This window comes from Silurus meridionalis, chromosome 19, assembly GCF_014805685.1.
Source record: "Silurus meridionalis isolate SWU-2019-XX chromosome 19, ASM1480568v1, whole genome shotgun sequence".
Lineage (NCBI taxonomy): Eukaryota > Metazoa > Chordata > Actinopteri > Siluriformes > Siluridae > Silurus > Silurus meridionalis.
The window spans coordinates 16,901,773-16,906,895 of record NC_060902.1 but is presented as its reverse complement, the minus strand read 5'-3'; the positions used below and the strand labels follow the sequence as shown (position 1 = coordinate 16,906,895).

Sequence of the window (5,123 nt, the reverse complement as noted above, 5' to 3'; positions counted from 1 at the left end):
TTAATCCAGCACAAGGCATTTACATTTATGCCATTTGGTAGACTCTCTTTTCCAAAGTCCACTTACAATGATCTCATTTATACAACTGAGGGGTGAGGGCCTTGAACTCATGACCTTCCAAACCAAGTCCAACACCACTGAGCCAGCACTTCTCCACAAGAGAACACTATGGTGGTAAAGATGATGATGATGAGATTGGTGAAAAATAGTTACATTAGTCAAAATACTTGAGTAAAGTGTAAATCTTAAGTACAGTAACAAGTAGTCAAGTATTTCCCAATCATGTTCTACTCGACTGGTTCCAGCTGGTTTAACTGAACTATTTCACCATCATGAGCTCAGCTGGAAGAAACTTGGACAGTCCAGCTGCAGGATTTAGAAAACTCCCTCATACATCAGCTGTGTGTGTGTGTGTGTGTGTGTGTGTGTGTGTGTGTGTGTGTGTGTGTGTGTGTCCTCCTACAAAGGATCCCACACACCCCTTTCTCATCCTGTAGTCATTTGATTTAGATGAATTGAAGATCGCTGCTTTGTGATAAAGTATTTATACATTTTCAGAGAAAGAAGATACAATCAAATACTCATAAAAAATTAAAGAACAATGACGATCTCCTCCCTGAACCCATCCCTGTCCTTTTGAGGTCCTGGAAATGCAAGAGGGTAAGTTACAGTTTGGTCAACTATGTAGTGAAGAAGAAGAGATAGGAATCAAAATCACAAGGAATTTTACAAGCAATACGATGTTTAACAGTGTAGGCACTAGGACACCACATAGAGACATATGTACACACACACACACACACACACACACACACACACACACACACACACACACACACACACACACACACACACTCTCATAGACACAAACAGTAACAACAGCAACAAAAGTGTAACGATACACTTCACTGTCTTGAGAAATGGGTGTGTGGTTGAGAGATTGTTTCAGCTCTTGGAATGAAGCTGTTTTGGTTTTCTTGTGGTTCTTGTTTTTTCACTGACAGGACATACTTGCCTGAAGGACATTTTTAAAAAAGGTTGTGGTCGGGTGTGCAGGGTCCGAAAGTTCTTGTTCTGGTTGGACAGACACTATAGGACAAAAAAAAGAATTGGGAATACCTGACTCTTCCAGCCGTACATGGTTCCTTCCTGAAGTTTCCATAAAGTCGCAGGTGCACATTGTACAGGACGTCTTTGTCTGTGGCATGAGATTTTCCCTTCACTTGAACTAGGAGACACAAACCTGTTTCAGCAAATATTCCTTGGGTTGGAGTGGAAGATCTACTGCTATAGAGCACTGGTCTTAACCCTATTGAAAACCTCTGTACCTAATACCGTTTTTGGCTGAAAATCTAGTGGAACATCTTCCCAGAAGACTGGTGGTTATTATATCAGCAAATACTGAATGGGATATTCAGGTCAGGTGTCCACAACCTTTTGTCCTGTAAGCTGGTAGACGACAGTCATTCTGATGGTCTGCTACATCTAAACCTTGGCCAGAACAGAGCCAGACTGATACAGATGATGTTCAGCCTGACTCAGAGAAGACTGTATAAAATATTTAACATATATATATATATATATATATATATATATATATATATATATATATATATATATATATATATACATAAAAATAAAATATATTTTTGCTGACATTTGTTATTCTTTAGCGGTTCTGTTGCAGGTCATGAGACAGAGATGACTATGTTTTTCTGACAACAAAAACATTTATTTCCAATGTGGAATGTGAAGAATGATCTCCTGTGTTTGCTGTGTGTTGTGGTCCAGGGTGTTTTGACTGCGCCAGGTTGTAGCTGGACTTATCGTCCAAAACGAGTCGGATTACAGCGGCAAACTTGAAAACCTGCAAACTCGATGAGCTGGTTATGATGATTATTCGGTGTCAACAAAACATGTGTTTATCTAGATTCCTTAAAATTCTTAAAATTCATAAAATGCATAGAATATTTTTACCACTGCTGCTCATAAGAGTATCAACAATAAACTACTGTTTAATATTCACCACATCACCACATGTTTTCCTTCTATTCAATGAATAAACAACTGTCTTGGTACTTTAGTTGGAAAATGACTTCTAGAGGTTTTAAGTGTTTTTTTTTTTTTTTATAACAGAGGGTTCATAAACTCATGTTTATTTGTTTGTAGAAAAAAAAAATCAGGCCGTCTAAATTTATGGGACATGTTTAGGGGAAGCTTCTTTTTGCATTACCTGTTTTGTCATTTTGTAGGTGAAGAAATGATTTCTGCTGACACCAGAAGGAAGTGGTCTGTTGGGGAAGTTTTATTTGCAACAGCGTGTTTAAGACTTTAGTAAGCGTGCGTGGTGCAAGATTACTCCATCAGTCATAGTAAGCTCTCATCCTTTTGTTGGTTTGTTTGATTGTGAAAAAAACAAAACAAGAAAAGAGTATAAAAAAAAAAACAAGAAAGAGTATAAACCTGTTACTCCTGCTTGTGCAGGGTGACTGTGGTAACACACGTCTGAATGTGAAATCCGAGCGTCTGACTGTGTTGCTCAGGCGTCTGAGTCACAGCCGAAGTGCCGTCAATCCCCCTTTAAAGCAGTAAGTAGGTGAAAGGTCACCCCGGCTTTAATATATTCACAAGGCAGCAGCCCGACAGCCGGAAGTTGGATCCCGTCCACGTCTCTGCTGCTTTATGTTATTTATACACCACAGAGTCTAGAGAGGACCATAAAGCACACACTAACCTCCGAATTGAAGCACGAAGGTGTGCATTATTGCTTACATTCCTGCCTTTCTTCTTCTAAACAGGATATTTTAGGCTGGGTTTGGAAAAACACGCCCGGTTTGATATTAAAAGACGTGTTTGTATAAGTAAAGGTTTGACACGTTTCACCTAGTGAGCCTCTTCATCCTCAAGCTGGAATGAAACAAACCTTTGTTCACACGTGGGTTAGAGTTTAACCGCCTGAGACGAACAATCTGACACACTGGCCTGTACTACTGCTCCAATCAGAAAAAAGAAAATCAGGCGTAATGTGTGCATGTAGGATTTCTTCTATTACAACATATATTTATAAAACAGCTCTTCCATGGTATGGAGTGTGTTTAAGTCATTTCAGCAGTCAGTATATAAAGCTAACTGATAGAAAAGCTGTTAAGAAGAAGGGTTGTTTTTGATATGCACTTCAGATATGATGTGAAAGCAGAGGGTAGGACATAACAGACCAGCGCAGTGGATTAAGAGCTTATTGGATGCTGTGTAACAAGAATCCTTCCAGGAACGCTTTCTTCTCTCCAGTAGCGTTAAAGGTCGAATGCAGCATTAAAGGTTAGAAAACAACGAATGCCACCTTCCGGCTCGGGAACGCCTCGGTCAACGCAACCGCTGAGTTCGACAAGTGACGTCAAAACAACATGGCTGCTCACAGCCTTTTATATAATTCGAAAACCTTTTTACTTAACAAAACATGTACAGGTTAGCCTAGACTAGCCAGATATTTCCGTATTTTATCGTACAAAAGCTTTACATTAGATATAAGATGTGTTTTTGGTGCTTTGGTAGATGATCTGTTGCATTAAATGTACTCTAGGAACTGCTCAGGAATATGTAAGACAGCTTCTGAGCTATTGTTAGATATCCATGTCAACATATTGATAGATAACATAATAACAGCAACAGCATTTGGGTAAGTTCGCTAGCTAGAACAATGTTATTTGATTACTCTAGATCAGCGATGAGAAAACTTGGGCGTGTAGGTCAAATTTAACCTTCAAAGACCTTTGATTTGACCTGGCGCGCCATATATATGAGAAGCAGAAAAAGAAAGAAATTGCTTCTGACGCAAAATTTTAATTTCTTATTAAACATTTTAAATTGTTTATGGTTTTATTTTGAAGCTGCAAAAACATGCAAATTAAATAGGGAATGTAAATTAATTCCTTTTTATTTATTTAATGTACAAGCATATTTAAGATGCAGGAACCGCATGCTTCATTACACTTAAACAGCTTATTATGGAGAGACTGAGGCAGAGGCACACAGACAAGATGAAGTTGTCGGCTGTTTTGAAATGATTTTATATTCAAAGAACATTTGCTTTCATGTTTTCAACATTGACTTTTGGTCCACGGCCCTCGATCAAGTTTGATTTTTGGATCGTTAGAAGAAAGAAACGTGGGCAGCTCTGATCTAGAAAAATCTAGAGAAATGATCATTTCATTATTTTCTTTTGATCTTTTTTTACTTTTAAGTCTTTTGTAAAAGCTAAATCTGAAAAGGAAATACCGAAGTACATTTGTTCTTTCCTTTTACTTTTCATTATGACACCACTTTTACTCAAATCAGTGTTTTTGATATGTTTTCCCGTATTCCACACGCAGAGGAACAATCCACTCCAATAAAACAATTCTAAATAGAGTCTAAGTCCATTTTTCAATATAATTTGCACCGTATTCAGGCATATAAAGCTGATAATCGCCTTCTGTAGAAATAAAAAAAATCAAAAGAATCTTCATGGTGAATTATTATCATTTTTTAATAAAACAACGTTGTTTTAAATACAGTGGCTGCTCTCTGGCAAATCCTGTTCATCAAATTCATAATAAAAGACTCCAAAATGTCAAACGTCACAAAAAAACATCTTTCTGTCATTTTTGCTAAAATGTTGATAAAATGTTGACATGTCTTGATAAAAACACACAACGAAAAAGAAATCGAAATTTCTAAAAGGGAACGACAAAATCCGAACAGAGCATCCTGTGCCATGAAGATGATGAGGATTCAGTACACACACACACACACACACACACACACACACACACACACAGTGTGTTCTCATAGAGTCGGTCTTCATCGTTATGTCTGAGTAGAGGAGGCAGTGAGGAGGAAGGATAAACTTCACTTCTCCGCACTGGCAGTGTGCCCTTGTTGTGTAGTGTCTCGGCAAATCTTCTGTATTATACTCAAACCATATGGCTGCACGGAACACACACACACACACACACACACACACACACACACACACACACACACACACACACTCACGTCTGAAACACATACATCTGTAAAAAAGCACAGACGTACGACTGAATAATGTGTTTTACAGATTCTGTAAAAATAATATATATAAGCAA

General features: G+C 38.0%; 1 protein-coding gene across 2 annotated transcripts in view; it reads right to left on the bottom strand.

The window, feature by feature from the left end:
• Positions 1 to 4,507: 4,507 nt before the first annotated feature.
• mapkapk3 (MAPK activated protein kinase 3) overlaps positions 4,508 to 5,123 on the bottom strand; it is a 23,499-nt gene continuing 22,883 nt past the window's right edge. For both annotated transcript variants that reach the window (XM_046875611.1, XM_046875610.1), the window contains exon 10: positions 4,508 to 5,123. This exon is cut by the window's right edge and continues 390 nt beyond it. The gene's annotated coding sequence lies outside the window, so the exon portion shown is untranslated.